Here is a 25,095-nt window from a genome sequence, read left to right on the forward strand (position 1 = left end):
GTCAGCCACGCTTTCCATTTTCAAAGTGAAAGCAGGTATTGTAGCCGGGGGAAATGTCGGGCACAGACGGAAGAATGTTTGTTTTCTTTGCTCGCAATTACTCTTTGCCCAGTGGCTTAGGGATGCCTTTCACTGAACCTCCTCCCCCTTCTCCATACTTGGAATTTCCCGGTGCTGCTTCCACATTACCTGGCCAAGCAGGGAGCATCTTCCTGTCTGCTGCTCCAGTATCTCTTAGTGTGGGTGTGCTGATCTTGCTCTCAGCTTTATAGGGTAAGGCTGGAAAAACTCCTCCTTGTGGAACAGTTTGCGTGTGTGTCCGCTGGATGCTTGGAGACTGCTTTTCCCTGTGCATTTTTTTGTGGGTAAGTCAGAGAAATGAAGCTCATCTCTGCACGGGGAACAGAAGGTATGGTGGGAATTTGAATATTTCTAAATACTGATTCTGTTTAACTCTGGATTGCCTGTCTTGTGCCACAGAACAGAATTTGTTCACAGCTGTACTGTATAACAAAGCTGGAGTCTAAGACTGGGCAATAAACTGCCAGGTGATTTTTTTAGTCTTTTTTGAGTCCTGCATCTTCAAGTGGGATGATATAACTGCCATTCTTTGATTTGGAAATGAAAGCAAAAAATAAACTTGAAGAGGAAAATGCTCTTGTAGCATGACAGCAAGAATGCTTTTACTGGTTTCTGAGGAATACTATGTGGTCTGGATGTTGCTCAGAAAAAAAAGAATAGGGAAAAGTGAGGCTTTTAGTTCATGCTTTTCTGTGCATCATGGGGATATAGGAGACAAGTCCAATATAATTGCCACAAGTGCAAATATAGTGCTTGTTTATTGTGTTTCTGATTGCCTTGCTTGCACTGGATTGAAAACTGATGCTAGCTCTCTTTGCTTGAGAGGTCAAAGAGCTGTTTTATTATCTTTTCCAGGTTTCTGAAGGGAGACCTTTTATCTCAGCTTTGATTACAGGGCATGAATTTCACCAGTTTGCTGACTAGTGTCTTGTCTTTTTATGGAGTATGGCTTCTTTTCTTCTTTTTCCCTTTTGTGCACCTGTCTCACTTCCTTGGTGTGGGAAGGTTTGTAATTTAAAAAGCTTGTTGCTATGATCCAATTTCCTTATATGCTTAAGAGCATACAGAACAACCTAGAGCTGAAATAAACTTTTTTCAGTTGAAAAATACAGAAATGATCCAGAGCTCCACCCTCAAAGTGTTCTGGTTTTACAGTTCATCCTGTCAACAGCAGATAACAGAAGCAAACAGACTTTGTAAAGGAACTGACCAGTCTTGGTGAGGATGTGTAAGGCACAGACTGAAACTAGACAACTAAAAACTAGCCATATTTCTTAAAAGGCTAGTCAGCCATTGGCCCTCTGACAGGTACAAGAATGCCTACTGTTGGCTTTTTACCTTCATGGGAAGGAAGAATAATACTGTGTACCAGAATTGTACTGTGTCAAAGAGTGTTTTTCTATACTTGGCCATGAGCCAAACTAATTTTCTCAGCCTGATGTCTTGGCTTGTATAGGAATTGAGGACAATATAAGCATGTTCTGCTTGATGTTCAGGGCTTTCTCTTGTGGAAAAAATAGTCCAGTGTGTGATTCTTCTACTTGCACAGCTGTCACCTGGGAGGAGCTGCTTTGCACCCCTGTTCCCAGAGATGGGAATGGCTAGGTTCATTCCCCTTGGTCGCAGCAGAACTGGGACTGTCAGCCAGTGCTCACTGATGTAGCACAGAAGTCAGTGATCAGTTTTTCCTATCTGAGGTTAAGGCACATGATGCTCTTTGGGAATGAATAGGTTAAAAGTACCTGATGGTGCTTGTACTAATCAGGTTTTTATGCAAACTGAAGTTCAAGTTTGAAATTCCTGCGCTTGGGTGCAGTTATGCACAGCATGTGCAGATGGGATGTTGTGGCTGTGAGGGGTAACGCTCAGTGCTCCCGTGGTGATGACTGCTCCTGGCTTTGTGCAGGAAAGGGAGCTGACTTTTGTCCCATCTCACCTCAGGCACATCCTCAGAGGTATGGATGTCTTTGGGTCCTTTAATGGTCTGTCTTCTTTTTGGCACATGACACTGGGGTGCACATCGCAATTTCAGGGCCCTTCATGGGATCCATTTGATGAAAACATGGATGCTCCAAGCTCAAAACATGGTTGCTCTGAGCTGAACATGTCTCCCCAGGCTCCCAGTATGATCTGCAGAGAGAAAAAGGTCCTTTTAGGATGTGCCTCGTGTCACCCTCCTGTAGGTGTTTTTAAAAGAGGTCAGAGAGTTGCACTCTAAAAATGCTGATTCCTCTTGCAGTCTCCCTGGTCTCCTCTGTCTCCCATGTGTTGTGTTGTATATTGGAGCAGCTGAGAGGAGTTTTACCTGCTCCTCTCACTTTGGGGATGCAGGCAGCATTGCTAACAAATCCATCAGCAAAACCACTGTTGTAGCGTGGCTTTCCCCCTTTCTCTTCATTTTAGCATTTTTTTGTTGGGATGGGGGAAGAGGAAACAAAAAAAAAAGCCATCTGAGAAGTGGATTTCCAGGGGAATTTGAAGAAAAAGTCCAAGTATTCAGTTCTGGTTTGTGTACTAATACACTCTTTCAGGCTGGCAATCCAAGTGTTCGGCTTCCACTTGTACACTATCAATCTCTTGAGTGTAGTCTGAGATGCAGGTTAAACAATAACTTCCCCTCCATGGTTTCTTTCCTTCTTGCAATCTGTACTCTTTGGACCTGCCATACTGCAAGTTTGTTTTACTCTTAAGCTGGTCTAACTGCCTTCAAGCCATATTATTTCTTACTTCCTGTCAAAAGTCAGAAGTGGTGCCGAATCAGGCAACCTTGTATCATCTTAGGTTTAAAGAAAGGAAGAGAAAAAGGTGACTGGTGTAGAAAAAAAGTCCTAGCTTGTGAAAATTGGACCAAATCATAAGATTGCAGAAGTAGTAGCCAAATGTACTTTCTGGAAAGAAATAATTTCCACCAAAGTAACCCTTTGTGATTCAAACTACTGTGTGAGAGACAGTGGACAAAGTACATTGTGATTGCCTTGCAGCATATGACATCTAGCTGCAAACATTTCCTTGATCTCACTGGATCTTTAGCTATGGGACTGTGAGGAAGTCAGGTGGGGAGTATGTGCTGCAGGCAGGTGGGGCATAAAGACTTGTGTCATACCTTTTTTTTTTTTCCTTCTTTATCCATAAAGTCTGTCCACCTGTAATCTTAAAGGAAAATGGGGGAGGAAAAGAATTGCTATTCAGATTGTAAGTGTTTTGGGAATGAAGTCTTTCAAGTTTACCTTAAGGCTTTGTTTCCTGCCCTTGTGAGCTTGCTGCGTGTAGTTACAGTGTCTGTCCATGGCTTACTGCTGATGGCGTTTGATGACTTTCCAGGTGGCAGCAGAGAGAAGGAAAATCAAGTACAAAAGGTTAGGAGACAGTTTATCAGTCTGGCTTGCTGAGGTCACAGCACTGCTTTGAGTAACTTACCCAAAGCATCAGCAGGGCTTTGAACTATCACCTTTCTTAATGACTATAGTGGCACACCAGTATTTCACGAGATGTTTCCCTTACAAGGCAAAGCCCATTTCTGAGGGCTGATGTTCTATTCATGAAGTAAGAGCTGGAGTGAGAAATATTTTTAATTGAACCGGTGGCTTGCATCATGTGGGTTTTTTTTCCCTGTTTTGCATGTAGTGTAATGCAAAATACCTTGTCACTTATTTAGCATGAAGAAATCACAAGATAGATTATTATTGGTACCTACATATTCCCAAAAGCACATTCTCTGCTGATCCTAAAATAAGAGTGGCTTGGCCTCTTAACCCAGTCTCTTCTGTGGAAAGAGTAGGGAAGTGATTCCTTTTGTAAAACTTGTATGTCATTTCCCCAGCCATCTGTAAGTAAACATTATGCAGTTTTGCCAACAAGTTCAACTTGAAGGCTTTGTACCAGGATGATTCTATGATTTGCCTTTAGTAGGTATGTCAAGAATGTCTCATTTAAATCATGCTTTGAGAGGATAGAAGTCACAGCTGGATGTGGAATTCATGTGCTTCCAGAGTTCAGACTTGTTTGGGGTGAAGCAAAAGCTGATTTCCTTCAGCAGCAGAAGGGAGGGATATTCCAGCCCCTCTTTCCCAGCTCTCTGCACACTACTGAATCTATTGGATCCATTCAGCTCAAGGCCCTGTGCTTACCTGTATGAGGTGTTTGAGGCTGTTACGGAGCTCTCTAATGCCAGCATGTGTCAAGGTAGAGGAGGGAACAAAAGGAGGCCAGGCTGGTAATGTATCCTCTGCTCTTCTCGCTCATTAAACTGGTCACCTTTGCCTGAACTCCTGCGTCCCTTCACAAGAGAAGGTGGATTTGTCAGGTGACAGCTGCAAAGACCAGGGAGTGCACAGCACAAAGAGGGATTAGCAGCAAATGGACACATCAGGATTCGAAATGCAATATTGATTAGCTCATTAAAATTAATAAGACACTCAATTATCAAAGTCCTGTTACATTTTGCTGTTCTTCTGGAAATAGAACAATTTATCTGTCCTTATCCTTTCAGGAATACCTCACACAAGACAAATTTTAATGTCATTTTCCTCTGCAAACCACAGAATGTGTTAACTTTTAATAGAGCCAAGTTTGTCAGTGTTTTATTTAGTAAAACATTGGTTTTGGTAGGGCAGTGTATTTAATAGACTTGAAGATGCAGGCATAGTACTAAAAAGTTTCTTTTATTGTGATCTAAATTAGCATATAATTGAGCTAATGTTGTTTTAGGTAGGGTCAAAAACTAATATTGGGCAGATATTCACATACTGGCCAATTTTAGCAAATCAGACAAATCTGTCTCAACAGCACACAGAGGGGAAAACTCTTTGATTCAAGCTCAGGAACTCAAGGAACAAGTATGTGGGGCATAGAAAGGGCATTCTCTTCCCTAAAAGGGAAAAGAGTGAAATTTTCCCCAATTCTTCAGAAATACATATATTGCCTCCATAGTACATAAATGCAATTTTTAAAGCTACAGATTTAATTGCTTTATGGAACCTTAAATGACTTAGAACTGGATTTGCAATGTGAATTTCTCTGCTTTACTAGGTGTTGTGTGGGATTCTTTTTTTGTTTTGGTGTCTTTTTTTTTTTAATGGTATCTTTAATAAAGGCTTTGCTTGAGAGGGTTTGAGCTGCCTGACACAGGGCCAATCTTCCTGAAATGAGAAATTGCTCTGGAATACTCAATTTCCATGCAAGAGAGAGGCTGGAGGAAGATAAAGACTAAGATCCTGCAATGGTTGCTAGATGGATGGCTCTTCTCATTGATGTGGTCATTGCTGCTTCTTTTTTCTACAAACATTTGATTGAATTTTTTTGCCACATTGCTCAGGAGAGCTAATTTTCCTGTTTAACCACAAAGTGTTAACCACAATCTTATAGTTCCCATCCCTGTTTTACCCTGCTGTTGTGCTCATCTTCAGTCCCACTTTGGAATAAGACGTGTGTTCACTTCCAGTGTTGTTTCTCTGGTCTCATGATCACAGGTGATAACAAAAAAGCTTTGGGAGCTGAGCTCAAAGCGAGACCCAGAAATGAAATGGTGATAACACCATGTAGTCCTTCATGAAAACCATCCCCTTTCTGATAATCAAAGTCATTGGTAAGGTTCTTTGGTAAAATGTATGCAGTTGTGGGTGTGCGTTAAGGTGTTTGATGCTTTCTGTTAAGCTCCAAGATTCTGGAGATGTAAAAGTTATGCAAAAATATGTGTCATATAAAAAAGACTTCTCCCACTCCTATCTGTAGAGAAAAATGACAGAATTTGATCCAAATGTTCCTTGAAGACTTAAATAAAGAGATTTAAGTACACAAAGGCTTTGGTTTGAGCCTCTGGTTCCTAATTTTGGGTGAGAAAGTGATGGTATCCACTACCTCTTAGCAGTGAGTTGCTAGCATTATAACTTAATTCTCCAAAATCACTAAAGTCATGACTGAGTAGCCTTAAAGAAAGCCAGAGAAGTTGTAAGGGAAGGAAGGAGAAGAAACTGCAGCACCAGCAACAAGTATTGTCTCACAATTATCTTGATCACAATATAAAAATCTGCATTTTAATTTCTGTCTCATCAAATTTCTTATTGTTGCATCAGCCTATACGTCTTGGTAATCAGGTAATCTGGGAAAAATTGCAGTCTCTTACATTTGTGTATGCTATAAATTCTTTTGTGCAATTTTGACTCCCTTGGTAGCAGAGAGAATGAGTAAAAAGGCTGTACCATATTCACAGCAATCAGCAGGAGTCTCATCCACTACCATGCCACAGCCAAAAGACTCTGAAGAAGTGAGACTGGAAGTACTTTTCCAGGCCTGCTTCAATTCCTTTGCATATATTCCTAAACTAGATTTTGGAGAGTATGAATAAAATTAAACTGACACTTTATCTGGAGCTGTAACCTCCAATGTCAGACTTGTGTCTCTTCCCATTTCTGGGAGCCCTGACAACAATACTGAACTTAACTTGCAGTGTGTATGGGGGAACTAACTTTTGTATTCTTCCTGTTTGGTTTCTTTTCTCTGCTTCCATTCCTTGATCATATCTCTTAAACTATTGTTTGTCAGTTTGTTGGTTTTCCTTTTGCCTTTCTACGGAAACCTTGTTCATCTCCTGCCTATCTTTACTTTCCCTGGTCACTCCTAAGACTGATGAGAAACAGATTCTTCGTACTTCTGTGATCCTGAAGATACTGGGCAAGCACAGATGAGCAGCAGGGAGGTGAAATACTTTGTCCTCCATCCCAGTACAAAGCATCTTCTTTGGGGCTTGGGAGGAGGATGAAGACTGGATAGGGGAAGAAACCCATTATCTTCCTCTATCAAGCAGGTAGTTTTGGTGATGAGATATCTGGAAATATTTAAATCTAGATTTCATTAGAAAGGCTGAGGAGGGAAGGGTAGGGCTGAGAATGACAAAAGCAGGACTTGATTCAGGAAGAGAAAGCAAACAACTCGAGATTCCTTCAGGGCTCTCCTGCAAGACAGAAAATATGCAACAGTGTGTCGGCTGTGTCGGCTGTCTTTAGATGGAGGCAGACGGTCACAGGCGGTGTTTGGATTCCAGGTTCAATAAAGGCACATCCTTCCCTTAGAGGAGGCAAAACAGTGTCACTTGTTAGAGCTCAAAATCCATCTCTAAATGCCTCAGTGACTTGTCATCAAGTGACTCACTGCACTGTCATAGTAGAGCTTCTGCCTTTCACATCTGAGTTATACTTGCTGAAACAGTGCCCTGCCAGCTCATACTAACAGTCCCCCCCTCCCAAGCTTGTTTCCTATTGACTCACAGTGAAAAGGGGATTTGGGGGTGTCAGGGCAGGAGAAGACTGCAAGGGCAGATCAGAAATCTCATTACCTTGTACACTTCAGAATGCCAGCTTTTCATTTGTTTTGTGTGCCTCTGAAACAAGTCCTTGAGTTGCAAAAGAAAAACATTCAGAAGTGATGAGCTGTAAAAAAATTGTAAGAATTTAGTCATTTACTTTGTCCAACCAAAAATGTCTTTTCTTTCAGGCAAAAGCTTCTTATAAAGTTATTTGCTGCTTTAGAAAAATGCTAATGTTGAAATGCTTTCAGCTTGATTTCCTTTATCTCCTGCAGCTCATTAGATGATCATTGAGATAATTTTTTTTATTAGTTTAATTCACATAATCAATTTTATTCTAGGTGACCTTTGTGTTTTTTTTTAAGAGCCAATTCTTTCTAACACTATGTACATCCTGCAGGAGCCCTTCCTGCCTTCTGATCCAATACTTATTCATCCTGGGACATAGTCCAAATGCCACCAACAGTGTTTGTGTAGGCTTTTTTTTGTTTGTTTCAAAAACATTTCATCACATGATGACATATGGCAGCATTAAATGTATAGATGTGCAGTTTAGGATGTAATGGTCATGAAGATGAGAAGACTCTCACCTAAGCAGCAAGTGGCTTTCTGCTTTTTACATCATACCTGCTTTAAATTTGGTATTACAGTGGATGCTTTGTGTTCCTGATGATGTTGCTTTTTGAATCCCACCCTGTTATTTTGGCTCAGTATTGAGGAGCAGTGACTTCAACAAGGTGATCTCATCCAATGTGTGGTGTAGCTGTGTTTGTTTTTGAAAGCTTGAGATCCTGTTCCATCTGCACTTCCTGTAGCTGTAGGTAAATCATCTGAAATCCAAGATAATGAGCATGCCTGATCTCTGTGCTCTGAATCTCCTTTCTCATGAGTTCATGTGCTTCCCTTCCATGACGGGGCTCTTGTGAGCGTTTCTTCTTTTTACTGGGGTATGAATGGGCTGAGCAGGGAAAGGGTTCTCTGTAAACATAACTTGTGCTTGTTTCAGCAGAAAAACTCTCTCTGTGAGGGCTCTAAATTGCTAATGAATTAACTACAAATTTTGGAGGAGAGTGTGGTTGGCTTAAGATTCTTCTCAACTAGCATATGAGAAGCTTGTGTTTTGCTTTTTTTCTCAAAACCAGCTTGCACTCTCCTCCTCCCCCAAAGTATAAAGCAAGGATGTGGTCATTGGCAGCTGTTTTCCTTTTGATGTGGTCAACTCAAAATTAACATTAAAAGTATAATTCTGAACTTGCAATTTCTGGGAGACTGAGTGCATGATGAAAGGACAGGAGGGATCTCTCTCCACCTGCTGGGAGTGTGCTCTTTGCTTGAGTTTCTTAGGAGCTGAGATCGGAGGATGAAGCTTGACACAGCTGAGCTCATCGTGGCACACAGCCATCCAAAGGCAAGGGTGCTTTTCCCTTTCAGCACTTGGCTGTGAGCTGACCTGGCAGGAAACTTTGCAAAGCAGTGTGAGTGACTGTAGCTGTGGTGTAGTGTTAAAGATCACGGAGCTGCCTGCAGGTCTGAGCACTGGGAGTAAGGTCTGTGAGACACACGGATCTGAGATCTAGCGGCTCCTCAGAACTGACACTCAAGTAAGTGCCTTTTAATTCGGTCATTGTGGTACCTGCTGTATACAGCTTTTTATTTTGCTTATTTTGTTCCTACATCCCTCTGTCCCCAGGCTCTCTGAACCTCTAGCACCTGCCCAGTCAGCTCCTGAGGGACCTGCTTATGCTGCAGAACTGAAAGTCCTTAATGCAGAATGGATTTTATAGAATCATAGAATTGCTTGGCTTGAAATGACCTTAAAGATCATCTAGTTTCAACCCCCTTGCCTTAGGCAAGGAATCTTCTACTAGAGCAGGTTACTCAAAATTCCATCCAGCCTGGTCTTGAACACTTCCAGGGATGGGGCTTCCACAGCTTCTCTGGGCAACCTGTGCCAGTGCCTCACCACTTTTATAGTAAAGAATTTCTTCCTAATATCAAACCTAAACCCACCCTCCTTCAGCTTAAGCCCACCCCCAACCTTGCTGTGTCACTCCACGCCTTTGTTATAAGTCCCTCTCTAATCTTCTTGTAGCCCCCTTTAGGTATTGGAAGGTGCTTTAAGGTGTCCCTGGAGCCTTCTCTTCTCCAGGCTGAACAGCCCCAGCTTTCTCAGCCTTTTGAGTTTGACTCTTCTCTAGCTGGTTCTCTGTCTTTAATAAGTGTCTTTGTGAGAAAGACCCCGACAAAAAATCATGACTGGATCATGTATTTCTCCCCATCCCTTTGTTATGTTGCTCTGAATCCTTCTTTGATTCCATATGGAGGAATAATTGTTGTAATCCCTGCCATGCTGTAGGGACTTGTGTGCTTTGCTTAGTGGGTTCATTGGTTAGTGTAGCAGAGCACTTTTGGGACTTTCCCATCCCCTACCTGGATAATATCTTGCGTCGTGTAAGTGTTATGTGTATTCTTGAGAAGTTTTTGAGAATTGAGAGAATGATTATAAGCTGGGCCCAAACTTCTTCTGGTGTTCAGCTGGAGCTATATTTTTACTCTGAGACAGAATTAAGTTGCTAATGCTGCAGCCAGTCTCACAAAATTAAATAATCCTACTGTTTTGCTGTTCCCCTTCTACCTTGCAGTCCTCCACTTCATAGCCAAAGTGCTATAGTTTAGGAGTTGTATGAATGTTTGATGGCTTTTTCATGGAGGTGCTGTGATTCTTTGTCACCTTCTACCTAAACACTGCCAGTAAAGGCTCACAGTGAGCATAAAACACAACTGTGCTGGAGAAATAGTATGCTTAGTTCTGTCATATAGGTGTAAAGGGCAAACAGGGAAGGAAGCAGCAGGCACAGGAGGAGTAGGAAAACACATTTCTGATATAGCATAATGTCATTTTATCTCTGAATACCCTGCAATATATACAGAAAGACTTCAGCAACATCTGTGCCTCAGAATTCATAGCCAAGATGAAAACAAAGCTTTCATCTGGCAGGAACTGTGCAGGAGGTATTTGGTAAGATCTGCCTGGCATGAAAGAGCAAAAGCCAAAAGTTGTGAAGAGCTTCTTCTTTTTTTTTTTTTCCTTTTTCTTGTCTTTTTCCCCCCCTACTTCTTTCCCTTTTCTTTTTTTTTTTTTTTTTTCTTTTTCCTCTCCCTAACCAGGCAGCATAACTCTCTCAGTAGCCTCTGTGTTTCAGTGGGAACATTCAGGGACTGTCTTAGCAGCACTTGAGAGCCTAACCTTGAGAACAAAAGTAGTGTTTCATGTGGTTACGTAGTGAAAGATGTGGGTAGGCATCTAGTGGGAATCCAGAAAGCGCGTGGGCGCTTGATTCCCTCGGAAACTGTTGGGATTTGGCACCTAAGCTGGTAAAGTATTTTAAAAAACTCTTAAATATCTTTTTGAAAATTGGGTCTGATGTTGCTAATCATTGTGAAGGGTGGGGGGATTTTTTTATTGTGATGTAATGGTGGCTTTGATCTTTGTTACTTTCTAGTAGATAAACAGAAGGAAGTTGAAGGAAAGCAACAGAAGTGACTTTGGGATTGGAGGGATTGACGCAAGAGGAAGATAAAAGCTATGTACTTGTGTAGTTTTTATAAAATGAGTGGGAAGGCAGGACTGCTATGGGCTTCTGAAGGGTATAAATGCCAAGGAATGGAGGGTGTGGAAGAAAGAAACTGAGTCTCTACTCTGCAAGTGCTTGTGCAGGCAGGTAGCCTCACACACAGCCTCATTCAAAAGGAGAATTTTCATAGACCCTTGTGAGTGTCACAGGGACATGCTGCTGAGGAACAGAGACACTTTGTGTGGCAGCAAGGAAGGTGCCTGCTTTGGTACTTCAGTCAGGGTACACCACTAAAATAGGCAGTTGTCTGCACTTCAGATTGGTTGGCATCTACAAATGTCATCACATCACACAAAAGCTGCTTCCCATTTGTGCTGGCCTTCCCAGACAGGAGGAGCTTTAGGAAACTCCTGTCCCAAGCTTGGATTGTTAGTGCTTGAATCTCCACCCTGCATTACAGCTGGCTGCCATGGTGATACAGTTTAATCTCACTGATCTCTTGTGGTATCTGAAACTTTCACCAGGAGGGAAAAGCAGGGTGACAGCTGCTCCAGGGCACAGGTTGGTAGGAGGGGAACACCAGGTAGGTAAAACAGTCTGTCTTGGGACTGTTCTTCTGAGATGTTAGGACATCTCTTACTATAGTCACTAGGTCATAAATATTATATTTATGTGTAAGGATATAATCCAATAAGATTTGGGCATCTTGGGGAGTGCTTGACATCAAAGGTATAAGAAAGCTACTTGAAGATGATAAAGCATTAGCAGAGAATATTGAGTCTTAACTGCTGGAGGTGTTGGGGATGTTCCTGTGTCAAGTGCACTTTTTGTAGCCAATAGATCTATAAACTAATTTGAGATAATTACTAAAGGAAAAATTAGACCAAATAGAGAAATGTTAATAAGTCACCAGAGCTGGATGGCATTCAAGAATCCTGAGGAGCTTGAATGTGAAACTGCAGAACTGCTGGCCAAGCTGTTTAATTTATCACTACAGACAGCCGCTGTGCCAGAGGACTGGGGAGCTGCCAGTGTGATTCCCAACTGTAAAAAGGGCTCTAGAGGGGATCCTGGGAACAACACAACAAAGAGTCATGCTACCAGGAATGGAAAAGATCTCTGAATATGTAGAGAAACGTTAACTGTTAATGGGAAAGTCGGTGTGGCTTCTGAAAACGAAAATCCTGCTTCCCAATCCCATGAAGTTCTGTGGGCTGTTAATAAGGAAGGGTTAAAGTGGATATAAGATGTTTGGATTTTCAGAAAACTTCTGTCAACACTTGAAGCTCCTGTAAGTTTGGAGGAAAGGCTTTTTTATGGTTTGAAAGCCACATGGATAATAGGAAGTAAAACATTTGGGACAATTTCACATCTTATGATGGAGAGGGAAACATCACTTCAGCAGCAACCACAAAGGCCATCATCCTCATGGGAAAGTGATGAATGATACCATTTGGCTTTGGTATAAATGCTCAATGTACCCATAACATGTGGGTGATGTGCAGTTCTGGTCTCCACATCTCTTGCAGAGCACACAGTGGCATTGCAGAACGGGCAATGAAATGGGCTACCTTCCAAGAAGAAGCTAAAATAATTGAGACTTTGATTTAAACCTGTGTTCCTTCCTTTCTTCCCATATGGAACAAAGTCAGCAGGTAAAGGTAATATGAGCCATCAGCTCTCATGCTTTTACAACCAGGGAACTTTTGATTAAACACGATGGGCTTTGATTTTAAAATAGGTGGAAGACCATACTAGTGCAGTGGAGAATTGGTGACTGTAGCCTCAGAATAGGTAGAATTTGGTGACAGGCTCTCAGGCACTCACCTGTGCAGGGAAAATCCCACTTGCACTTTGCACAACTCTTGCCTTTACAAGAATCTCTGCATGACCCTTCCTTTCCCCAGGGCTCTCCTGTGCAGTTTTTCATAGGAAGCAATTATCCAGGTGGCTGGCAAGTGTTTGACACTCCCTTGTGTGCACAATGAGGTTTTTTTTTTTAAATTATAAGTGACTTATTCCTCATAGAAGTAATTTTTTTTTAATGCTGCCTTCAGCAGGGTGTGCATGTGAACTTTATTTTAATTAAGGGTGAGGAATCTGTTTTACATAACTATATCCCAGATTCTCATGAGAGAGTGAAAACAGCCCTGGGGGATTGATGAAAAGGACAGTGAAATCGGGTTGCCTCACCGATGGGAGGCCTGATTCCAGTTCTGAGGTTTTCTGTACCTGTGGGACTTGCTCCAAGCTGGTTGACAGCCAGAGGAATTGAACCAATGCAGAGGCACTGCCTCCTCACAGCTTTATTTTGGGCCACTAATTTGTGGTTCTGGGCAGATACTGGGGTGGCTGTTGCAGCTCTGCCTGAGGTTGTTGTCTGTGTAGTGTGAGTGGCCAAATGGGATGTGAATCTGCTTCCAAGCCCTTTCAGCCATGTCCTGTTGCTGGCTCAGACAACTTCTGCCATGTTGCCTGTTGCCACGGTATTGTATTCGAACACTTGGTTTACCCATCTCCTTGGAACAGGGGTGCCTGTTATGATCAAAATGTGATCCCCACCAGCCAGCTGAGTTGCTAATTTACTAACAGCACTTATGGGATTGGGTCAAGATGGTTCTCTGAATCTTTGAGAAAGAAAACAAATGGCGCTGGAGGTCACAAACAAATGCTCTTGGCTAAAATTTGTTCTGAGTTGTAAAACCTGGAAGGGACAGGGAGCAGATGAGCAAATGTTTCTGTACCATTAAGGAGGGAAAATCCAGGGTGTGTATGTGGCCTTTTGTTTATCTATTTTCCTGTTAAGAAAAAAAAAGTGATAAAGGTGTTAAAACTCAGCTGTTGCTGGAACTGTACTGGAAGTGGAGCATATAAATAAGAGGATCTCTTTCACTGTGCGCAAAGAGAAATATGAAAAACAAACCACAAACTCTGTAAAGAGGCTAATGAAGTTTGTGAGTCAAACCTGGCATGTTGTTAGCACCTGCTGCTTGTTTGTGGTGACTGAAGCAAGCACCCCTTTCAGGAAGTCTTTCATACTGGAGATAGTTTTGCTCTCCTGTATTCAGAACCTTGGTGTGTTTGAAGAAGCTGAACTGGTGACAGACTGCACAGCTGAGACCTTCAGCTTGATTCCTGCTGAATCTGGTGGTAACTGGCAATTTTTTCTGATGCCAAAAGCCTAGAGAGATTTGGCATGATGCCACTGCATGAGGACAATGTTGGTTTTGTTCTATTTCTGTTTCTACCCCAAGAGCTGGCTCTAGAGAGTGTCTAGAAATTGGCTTCTCTTACCAGAATCTTATACGAATCAAAGGAGAGTTTTGATGCTCGGCTCCTAATGTTTCATTGAAGTGGCAGTTCATGCCATTGATCTGGAAAGTGTTTAGAAATTAAAATTGATGGGAATTAACTGATGATGCTGGGGCTTTGCAGCCCCAGGTGGGCATCTGCCACCAATCTCCTGGGGAAGGAGAAAACAGATGAGCAAGGAGGTGGGGCAAAGATAAACCTGTGGGAATAGATGTCCTTCAGCTGTTCAGCAGAGCAACATAAATGAGTGCACTTTAGAGAGAAAGGAATGTGATGGTCGTGTCACAGCTTGGATGTGCTTTGCTCTGGGGTGAATTCATAGGCTGGAGCATGTGCTTTGAGTGGAGGTCAACAGATTCAGCCTGATGTGAGGTAAGTGGGGAACAAGGTCAATGTCAGTCATGGCAGTCTGAGGGGATGTGCTGAGGGCTTTAAGCACCTCAGAGTGCAGAAGCTGTAGAGGAATGTCTGATGGTGAAATTTTTTTCCAGAGAAAGAGGCCTGACCATTTTCTTCATCTTAACAGAACTTGAGGAAATGGCCTCAAGATATGCCAGGGAAGGTTTAGATTAGATATTAGGATTTTTTTTCCCTCAACAATGTTATAAATCATTGGAAGAGACTGCTTAAGGAAGTGGTGGAGTCACCGTCCCTGGAAGTGTTCAGAAAATGTATTAGTATGGCACTTGAGGACATGGTTTGATGGTGAATGTGGTGGTGGTGCTGGATTGATAGTTGGACTTGATGATTTTAAAGGTTTTTTTTCCAACCTTAATGACCCTATGATTCTGTGACATGAAAATCCTATTCCTGGCACAGGTGGTTGGAACAAGAACACTGTAAGCTGTGCCAGGAGCAGTGATGCAAATCTCTGCTTTATGCAACTTGTGCCCTATAGGGAGTAGGGTAAAGTACTGTAATCGCTTGGTAGTTTAAACCAGGAACAAATCTGTGAGGCTCCTTCAGGTGGAAAGGCAAAAGAGAGCGAGCAGTGCCAATATCTCTGATTGGGAAAGTTGCACAGAAGATGGGTAAGGATGGCAGAGCACTGCCAGTTCCTCCTGCTCTCTGAGCTGTTTCCATTCTGAGAGTGGTGCCAGCTGCAGCAGCTTCTGCCTGGCAGCCTGTTCCAGCAGCAGATCCCTGCTCCATGCCTTGCTCGAGTCACTTGCAAAATTAACAGAGGGTTGAAGGATTGCAAGTGCAGAACCAGAACAGGACAGAACCCTGGAAGATGTGTTTCTTCTCTGCTGTCGACCTGTGTGACCTTTCTCAACTCACTTCACCTCTCCTCAGTTTATAGAGGGGTAGTGGAGCTACTGTGCACTTTCAGGTATTCTGTGTTACCTGGCAGAAGTTGTTCTTTCACCCACATTAGTAATGTTTTATCACTGAGTAGTGTTTTATGCATGAATACTTTTCTGTGCAGTGCTTAAAATTTAGAAAAAGGTCCTGAAATTTTATGAGCCTCTTGTATAGGCAGAGCTGTCCCAGGGGGTGGAAGAAGGAGGAGTTGTATGCTTTTCTGGAGAAACTCTTGTGCATTTTCTCTTCCAAAATAATTTCAGGCTATTTATTTATATTAAACCTTCATTAATTTACTGTACATTGTGAAACAGCAGATAGTGGGCTCTTTTGGAAAGGTGTACAGATTAGAAGATGCTTCAATACATAAGTCATAAGCAAGGACATAAGAACACCCTAAGGAATCGTATGAAGCGTGATGCTTTCTGGGCCTGCTACACAGCTGCAAAGCAATAGGTGAAGTCATATTTTGCCCACACAGCTCTCCTAAGCCTCAGTACTTTGAGTTTTACTTTGCTTGCTTTGGCTTCTGAGGCAGCTGGTGTCTGGAGCTGAGGCACTCCGGTGCTTTGCTCAGTGTCCCCAAAAGACCTGCAAACTTAGCCAAGCTTTTGGGCTTGAAAGAGATGAGCTGTGTAGCTTGAATTGCAACTGGTGCCTCTAGTTCTGGGAGGCTGTAATGACTGCGACCTTTTGAGATCTTGTTCAAACTGTTTTTGTTGCACTCAGACAGGAATGTTATGTTCTTTGTTCCATCTCCTAAAAGGCAAACTTTTCTGTATAGGCCGCTTGTGGCTTTTAGAGTTTGATATATATGGGTCAGGGGAGGAAGCAAGCATAGACTGTTGGATGTTTTCAAGCTGCTGAAAAAATCCTTCTGAGTGCATGAAGTGGGTTTCAAGATTCCAGTTGGATTTTTGCGAATAACCTCGGTCTTGATTAGGAAAAGAAATAAGCCCCCAAATGTGGATTGCTTCCAATTTGTCTCCACACAAGTGAGTGGGCTGACTCTTCTCTGAGACAGACCTGTGTGGTAAAGGGTTACATCTTTAATTATGAACCCCTTCTCCTGGAAGGAGACATGCAACATCTCAGCTACCATTACTGAAATGTCATTTTTTTCAAGCAAAATAAAAATAATGCATTCAGTAGTTAAAATTGAGGTAAAAGCTTGTGCTGTGTCTTGGAAGGGCTCTTCTTGATGCCTGTACACCTTTAGGTATGTGTCTTCACAGAATCACAGACTGGCTGAGGGAAGGGAACTCCAGAGGTCATCAGGCCTAACCTGCTGTAATCAAGCAAGGCCACCCACAGCCAGTGACTGTGCCCAGACAGCATTTGACTATCCAAGGATGGAGACTCCACCACCTTTCTGGCCAGCCTGTCAGTGCTTGGTCACCTTCGCAGTGAAAAAGTGTTTCCTGATGTTCAGAGGGGCCCTCTGTGTTTCAGTTTGTGCCCATGGCCCCTGGCACTGGGCATCACTGGTAAGAGCCTGGTTCTGTCTGCTTTGCATCCTCCCTGCAGGTATTTATAGACATTGACGGGATCCCCCTGAGCCTGCGCTTCTGTTGGCTGGGCATTGCCAGCTCTGTCAGCCTTTCATCATTGAAGAGATGCTCCCCTCAGCATCTTTGCAGCCCTTTGCTGGACTCTCTCTGGCCTGTGTGCCTCTCATATAGGAAAGCCCAGAACTGGACCCAGCACTCCAGGTGTGTCTTCACCAGTGCTGAGGAGAGAGGAAGGATCATCTGCCTTGAACCTGCTGGCAATACTTGGCCTAATGCAGCCCAGGATGCCATTTGCCTTCTTGGCTGCAAGGACCCGCTGCTGGCTCAACTTGCTGACCACCAGGATCCCCAGGTCCTTTTGTGCTTGAGTGTTTTCCATCTGGATGAACCCAGCACCTGTAGGTGCCTGTGATTGTTCCTTCCTGAGTGCAGAACTTTGTGTTTCTCCTTATTCAACTTGGTGAGGTTCCTGTAGGTGCACCTGTGGTTCCCTGGGTCTTCTGGAACATCAGGATTGACATTTGCTTTCCTCCAGTCTATGGGCCCTTCTGCCAGTTGCTGTGATTGATCAAAAATTACTGAGCCTGGCCTTGCAATGGCATTCCCGGATACATCCTGTTAGGGCCTGTGTACTTATTTAGAGTCTCTATCTGTAGATGTGAACAGAAACTTCTAGAGGAGAGCTAAGGCTTGGGAATCAAGCTGCTCTTTGGTCCTCCTTTCTTCTCTTCTTTCCCTCTCTCCATTGCCTGCTGACCTCAGTCATCAGCTACTGCTAGAGGCTCTTTGCTTGCATGACAAAGCTATTGTGGGTTTGGCTTTAGATTTAAAGCCTTCAGATAATGTGGCTTTAAAGCTAGGACACCTCTTTTGCAAAGGTTCTTGTGCTGTGTGGGGCCGCTGCTGAGGTGGTGTGCTATGTACGTACAGAATTTGGTGTCTCCTGTGCAGTGTTTGCTGTTTATTCCCGGCTCAGGAAGGGGCTCTGCCACAAGGACTGGCTGTGCAAATTCAGCTCAAACTGCCTTAACTCACACTATTTACTTTGGAAATTACAGTTTCAATTGCTGCTGATAACCCAGCTGATTGTTATGTTTTACATTTAGCACAGTTTTTTTAGTTCTTTCCTTAATGACTTATGTAAATAATTTTAGAAGACTTTGCATTAATTTTGGGGAAGCTGGCGTATGGGGCTGCAAGGCTAGCAGCAGGTGCTGTAAGTAATCACTCTTCTAAATTAAGAAACACTTTCTGAGGCAGTAGGTTAATTTCTGGGTAAGCAGCCTGCATACAGATTCTTGGAATCAGCTGGATCTTGACCCAGCAAATGACTCAAGGCTTTGTGTAGATTTGAGTTATCTCACTGAAACCTTTCAGTTTTAGAGGAGACTGGGGCTGTGCTTGAATGTCTGTTGAAACTGTGTTATCACGTTGAAATCTGTGTCACCTGGCTTTGTGCTTGTCTTTGTAGCTCAGTCTTCACTGCTGTTGGAGGTGTATTTGGAGCATGGACAGTGTCACAGCTTAGCCAGGTCAGGCTGCCTGGAGCCAGCGTATCTGTCATAGAATGGTTTGAGTGGGAAGGAACCTCAAAGATCTCCTCATTCCAACCCCCTTCCTTCTAGAAAGGTCAGGAAAACCTTTCTAGACCAGGTTGCTCAAAGCCCCATCCAACCTGGCCTTGAACACTCCTAAGGATGGGCTATCCACAACCTCTCTGGGCAACCTGTCTCACCACTCTCACAGCAGATAATTTCTTCCTAATATAAAATCAAAACCTTCTGCCTTCTGTCAGTTTGAAGCCTTTTCCTCTTCTCTTATCACTACATGCCCTTGTAAACAGTTCCCCTGCACATTTCTTGTAGACAGTATTTGGGTACTGAAAGACCACAGTGTTCATGGGTGGCTTATGCTGAAGTCTGTGCTGCTGTGGGTTTCTCTCATTAGTACAAGAGCAAGCAAAGTACTGCTTGAGAGCTTTATGCTGTTTCTTTCTCCACCTTTGTGCCTGTGAGAGGATTTCTGCAAAAGTATTTCCTCTGATATCACTAGTGGAGCTCTCATGGGATCTCCAAGCAGTAACTGTTGACCAGATTGTGCTCAAGTGCTGCCTGTCACTTTTGCATTGTCACAGCTCTGGATAGCATTGTTCTTGCTCAGGAGTTGAAAATTGCCTGCAGAAGTGTGACCCACTTATTGTAAAACCACTCTTGAGTCTGTGAGGCTGATGGGGCCAGTGGTGTTTGTGACTTGAAAAGTTAAATGATTTTCATAGGCTCTGCAGAGGAGGAAACTGGTAAACTCTGAGGAAACTGGTAAAATGTTAATTACTGTTACTACACAGAGTATGATTTTGGAACACTTTGTCTAACTTGTGGAGTAGAAAGGTCCGATTTTTACAAGCTCAAGCTCTCTTTAAAATCTATCTTTCTGTGTGAAGATTGTGCCAAAAAGTAATGTGAAAGGTGGAATTTCTACTTACATGGAATCCCATGTAAAGTGGAATAGAGCAGGAAAAATGCCCTTCTATAAGGATTCAAGGAGAGACCTTTAGATAGCTGGAGAGCTCTCGGGATTTTAGTTGGTCAGAGTGACCCTGAGATACATTAAAAAGTCTCTTTGCTCAGCCTGGCGCTCGAAGAAGGAGTCAGAACTCTTCAGTTCTCAAGGTTGTTTATTATATCTTATCTGTAAAATTCTTTATCCTGTCCAGCTGAAGTCCGCTCAGCAAGACAGTCAGAGGCACTCTGCCTGCCCCAGGGTGGTGTTGTCTTATACTAAAAACTACGTGTACAATATTTACAATAACGTTCCAATACCTATCACCTATGTTAGACAGTGAGCTTCTACTCTAAACCAATCTAAAAGTGCTGACATCACAGCAGAAGATGGAGGCCAAGAAGAAGAAGGAGAAAGGCTGGACATGCCCAGATTCCTCCATCTTTCCCCCTGAACCCCCATTCTAAAAACCCCAAAAATCTATTTTTCACCCCATCATAAATTCACTATCATTCTCCTTAAACTGTCATGGCTTGCAGATCTTCATATAAGGTTGGTAACTTGCTCCATGGGTCACAGTCAAAACCACAGGCATTTTGGGCTCTGTGCCAGGGTCTCTTAGACCCCTGGCAGGGGTCTTGGCAGTCCAGGACAGCCAGAGGGAAATTCTGAATTCTGCCAGAGAGGAAGAATGGTTTTTTGTTGCCTCTATAAAACTGTAAGCTGGGACTTGCCCTATCTTTGGCTTAGAGTTGGTGCTTCTTGTGCCATTGGATGTTCAACCTAATATCAGACCGGTGCTTGAAATCATATACCTGCTAAAAAAGTCTGAAGCCACTTCCTGCACCCTTTAGCTTGATTTTTTTGCTATGGTCAATCATCTTCAGACCAAAATGCTCTTAGGCTGGAAAGTCAGTGTTGGGATACAGCCCTTTCACATTTAAAAAAATTAATAATCCAAATGACAGACTCCTGAAGGTAGAACTCATTTCTTGTGAACAGCATTACAGAATGACATGGCTTTTGTAATTTTTTTAGGTCTGTAATCTCTTCTCACTTTGTAGATTAAAAATTTACTGACTTCTTTGCTCTGAAATGTTGAAGAAGAGGAACAGTTTTACATGTGCAGAGTATAACAGACAATATTGTACTTCTTCTCCATAATGGAAACTAGATGTGTAAGCAACTTGGCTTTTTGATAGCTCAGCTTTGCTTGAAAACCGGAATTCTCAGGTAGCTCTGAAGGCAAACAGTCCTCTTCAGGTGGCATTCTGGTTCTGTGGGAATTGGGACTGAAATATTTTTAAAAAGAAACGGTGAAAACACTGACTCTATGGATCTTCTGACAGTGGATGTCTTGTGGGTTTAACAGATAGATGATCCAAATGCATATTGATGCTTTCAGATGATCTCAGTGTATTCTTTGGGATGCTGTGAGATGTCTGTAGGCTTGGAATGGAGAGGTGCAACAGGCAAGAGCTGGATGGACAATGAGTTGGTGATGGGAGCATAGAAACATGCTGATCTTGGACAGGCTTTTCAAAAGGGGTCAGAATTTGAACTTTATTCAGTTCTGCAGGGAAATGAGTTAGCTCTGTGTGGGCCACAGGAATTGAAAGCATCAGGTAAATAAGTGATCAGATGTTCAACAGGAAGGTTGGCTTTCTGAATGGACTACTGAAAAGAAAGCAGAGGATCAAAATTCTCTGCTCCAGATTTGTAGATTTTGATAGGTAGTTTATATAGGTAATTTAAGAATATTGCTTTGCACCTTTCTCAATGACTGCCCTAAACTCAGTCTATCCAAATATTTTTTCCAGGCGGCATGAAGAATTTGTAATGCTTTCTGTTATCAAAAGCAGAGCTTGAAAGAGTCCTGCACCATACCAAAGATATGAATGCTGTGTTAAGGAATTTGGACATATTAATAAAAACAACATATTACTCTACCACTCTCTCCTCTGAAATTAAACATGTCAAACAAATTGCTGAAACAGTAGACGGAAACTTGGCAATTACATTTGTGTGGCAATTTGATTCTGTTCTCCCAAAATACCTCTGGAGAGCATCCAACTGTAGCTCTGCTCTGATCCCAAGACTACCCTGCAGATGCCCTGAGCACACAGACATGTAAGCAGCAAGCTCTGGCGGCCTGATCTGTGTAGTTGCTAGAAAGCTTCAAAATCTGCTTTGCTCTCAGAGGACTTTCCATTTGGGAAAGGAACTGATACCATTCCAATTTTAACTCTGGAAGAGGAAGGGAAAATAGAAAATCTTCAGAGAAGCAAGTTTTTGTCTAGACTGTGGAGCCAGCTGGGTGTCTTGTTCTGTCTTGTCAGGCTGCCTTCTTGTTTGAGGCTGTGTCTGACTGGTTGACAAGTGCATTAACTCTGGGAAAATAAACCCACTTTTGGTGTGGCAAATGAACCCTGGACTCCCATGACCATCCTCTGCCACAGTTGTTTCAGCACTGCTTTACTGACCCATAAAAATGCACAATCTTCTCTCCTTGTCCTTTCCCTCTCATCATTTGAAAAGCTTTCCTCTGTTTTTGCCTTAAAAACTACTTTTGAAATGAAAGTTCCCTTTTGTTTCACTGACTATAAAGTGTGCATGATAATTACAGGACAATTGCTGTGTTAGGTGAGATACTGCAGTGTTTCTGCAGGACAAAACCCTGCTCCAAGCAGGAGCAATTCAACCTCTCTCACTCAAACCCCAGGAGCCAGGGACGAGGGATTTCCTCAGTTTTGTGCTCAGCAGTGACAGTGGTATCTGTGTGGATACAATTTATTGCACTGTAAGTAATAGTTTAATGGCCTTGCACGAGATAAATGCTGCTTCGTGCTGGTGTGTGGTTTTCAATAGTATGGCAGAGAATTACTTAGGCCTTTTAATCTGCATCATTCAAGAAGGCAATATTTTAAAAATGTGATTATGATATCAAAGGTTTGTGAAGGGCAGAGAGGCTTTTGTTGCTCCAAAGTTTTCCTGTCTAGAGAATGTAAGTCATAAGCATGACAACGATGGGATTTTTTTTTTTGTTTTTGCTATTTGATTTGATAGTTTTTTTATTCTTTGAGTCAGGCTTCTTTCCTTCTCCTGCGTTTGGATCCTCTTAAAATGTCTAGTTTCAGGGAAAAATGCAAGCATAGCAGAATACCCGTGGAAGTCTTCTGTCATTTGCTAACTAATTGCTGCTTTTAGAGTGGTACCTGTCTTGTTTCTTCAGCAGTATGTCTACTTAGCTGTGCTATTGCTTCAAAATAACTCATGTTTCATTCTCTGAAAGCCCACTGTCCTTGACTGTCTTTTAAACTTTTTTTTATTTTTATCATTTGTTTGGGTTATTTTCTGTTGGTTGCTGTCAGAGAGATGCTGTGGTAGCTAAAGAGGCTGTTCCTCTTCCCTGTTGTATCCCAGTTGTTGCATTGGTTATTTACAAGGATGCGACCTGACTTGCACCATAGTTGTTGACCCTGTCTTGTGCAAAGCCCTGCTGCCTCCAAGGATCCAAATAAAGGATCTTTTTAAAAATTAGATGCTACAGACCCTATGCTGTTGTCTGTAAAACCAGGGACTTTGGTTTGGGCAGGACCCAGGCCCCCCATTCAGAGCAGCGGTACTGTACAAAGCCTTTGGTCCCTGGAATGCCTGAGTTCCTCAGCTCCCTGGAATACCTGAGTTCCCTTGATCCCTGAGGGATCAAGGCCAGATTGGATTGAACAGGGCTCATAGACATGTTTCCCTCAGGAGAAGCACTCAGCTCTGGCACATACTTACTTACCTGGTCAATATTTGCTTAGTTAAGAGTGGGAAGGGATGGGAAAGTTCATCAGCCAGTGGTAAACTGGTTTCCTGAGCATCAATACCATTAGATTTGGGTTCAAAGGCACTGTGTGGGCAGAAACTGGCCTCTCAGCCCTCAGTGCCTCCTGGCTGTAAACCCGTCCACCTTGTCCCAGGTTGTGTTGGGGATGGCAGTAGCTATTTTAGGGCAGTTCTGGAGGTATTGGGTGGGAAAAGATAGGGATTTGGGTGCTAGAAAAAAGTTCTAGAAAAGCTTCTGAAGGTGGGGGTATTATTGCACAAGTTAAATGATACCCTGGATGCAACTACTTTGTGGTTGGGGCTGTTTTAAAGTGTGGTTTATTTGGCATTGAACAGCTATCAGAGAGGTGGTTTTAGCCACTGTGCTTTTAAATTCAGCATGCTAAAGCCCCTTGGAGTTGTGAGAATATGTGTATGTGCAGACTGGTGTTGGTTGAATTCAATTGTTACAAAACACACCCTTGGAAACCTCATCTGGGATGGTGTTGCCATGTCCCTCACATTTTGCCAGTTTTCAGAAGCTGTCAGGTAGTACTGTGTGGGAAGTGTTACAGGGATAAATCCTGAAATCCTAATTTGGGCTAAACTCCCACTGTTTTCAGTGGGTGGCTTGCTGGCATTAAGGCCAAGTACCCCCAGCTATTACAGATGACCTTTCTGTCCTTTAAAAATCAAGGAGACTGAGACTTGATGCCTCTGTCTTGTACTAGAGATCAAACTGCAGGATTGCAGCCCTTAAAGTTTGTACATGTGCTGAGATTTGTGAACAAGAAGTTGGTTAACCAAAAACATTTCCAGTAACTGTTCTTTAGATTCTCAGTAGTGCTGGTGAAATGCCAGAGATCTGGAAACAGAAATTAGCTGGTGACGTAGAGCAGTGCATGAAGAAGACACTAATTCCATAGGGGAAACACTGATGTTCTGAAAACTCTACTTTTCATAAATGGAGAATATATAACCCCATGTATTTTAAATGGAAAAATTTAAATTTTTTCAAATTACCAGCATAAATTTATTGAAATTGTTTGCTCAGATAACTGATTTTTATTTTTTTAGGAGAATGTTGCTATGAAATCCCTGCAACTTTTGTCACTATATTGCTTTCCAGCAAAATTGAATTAAATGTATTTTAGAAGTCAAGAGTCTGAAAGTAGGTACCTGGAGTTCCTGACTATCACCAAGTGGTTGAGATCATAAGTTGTTCTGGCTTTGTCTCTCTATGGAAGAAAGAGGGAAGATGTTGTGTTTGTGTTGGCAATGCTTAATAAAATCAAACAATATTCAAACAGTAAGAAAAAAGGCCTAAATCCCTCCAGAAAATGTTGCTGTGCAAACCTTGGCTGGCAGGTCTTCCCAGCTGAAGAGCTTCTTTCCTACATCTCAGTGGAGCATCAAAATTAAAGTCTGACTGAACCCAACTTGATGTCAGCCTCAAATATTATGTAAGGGTACCCCAATAACTTGCTCAGTTGCTAGTGAGGCTCTGAAGCCCACACTGTATTGTTTTTCTTGCCCATTTCCCCTTAGGTGGTCATTGGCTATTTGTATTTCAAGCTCAGGAGGGCTCTTCTGTCCCATCACTTGGACTCCAAGGGGGAAGAAGCATTTTCAAATCCTTCCATGCCCCTCTTTACCTCTGCATTCACCCTCTGGATTGTGTACACAGCTCTCTTTTTCCTTT

At 42.6% G+C, this 25,095-nt stretch overlaps 1 protein-coding gene across 10 annotated transcripts in view; it reads left to right on the forward strand.

The window, feature by feature from the left end:
- Positions 1–25,095, forward strand: part of PAK1 (p21 (RAC1) activated kinase 1) — a 98,903-nt gene that overhangs the window by 27,953 nt on the left and 45,855 nt on the right. The window contains exon 1 of one of the 10 annotated variants that reach the window (XM_071432945.1): positions 344–365. The exons of 7 other annotated variants lie outside the window; for them this stretch is intronic. The gene's annotated coding sequence lies outside the window, so the exon portion shown is untranslated. 2 more of the 10 variants (XM_071432952.1, XM_071432944.1) reach the window with 2 other exon arrangements.

The sequence above is a fragment of the Agelaius tricolor genome, unplaced genomic scaffold (genome assembly GCF_023055355.1).
Source record: "Agelaius tricolor isolate 1412-34295 unplaced genomic scaffold, bAgeTri1.0.p SCAF_9, whole genome shotgun sequence".
Classification (NCBI taxonomy): Eukaryota; Metazoa; Chordata; class Aves; order Passeriformes; family Icteridae; genus Agelaius; species Agelaius tricolor.